This window comes from Seriola lalandi, unplaced genomic scaffold (genome assembly GCF_002814215.2).
Source record: "Seriola lalandi dorsalis isolate HSWRI2012SDOR001 ecotype SW California unplaced genomic scaffold, Sedor1 jcf7180002051963, whole genome shotgun sequence".
In the NCBI taxonomy this organism is placed as follows: Eukaryota; Metazoa; Chordata; class Actinopteri; order Carangiformes; family Carangidae; genus Seriola; species Seriola lalandi.
Window position 1 is genome coordinate 1,072 of NW_019522516.1, and position 528 is coordinate 1,599.

A 528-nucleotide genomic window follows, 5' to 3' on the forward strand; every position below is an offset into this window, starting at 1 on the left:
TAACTCTGACCTCAGTCACTGCAGGTTTCCCTCAAAAATCCATTTGAAGCTGTGAGGACTGGCCAAAATGACCTCATACTGATGGTTTCAACCCTAAACATGTCCTCACAATCATAGAAAGACATGTGCACACACACAGAACCACACAAGAACACGCACATACACAGTGTTGATTTGCATTATAATTGCTGTTATAGCAATAGAGTAAAAAGGCTCAGCTAATTAATCTAATTAGCCCATCAGAATCAGCTTCGTCTTCGAACTATAAGGGATATCACAATGAAACCAACACTTGGTGATAGGACAAATTTTCTGTTTCTATATATTAATTATCTATGAAGGTTGGAAACTGGTGGATTTAAAAGAGGTTATCAGATTTTTTTTTGCAGAAAAGTTTCAGGGATGGCAGTTAGAGTGATGACATCACTGTCAACATTCTGTGCAATACACACTCATTATAAAATCTGAAAAGTCGAAAAATGACACGAAATATATACTGAGATTTTATGAAAACCATAATAGTTATGA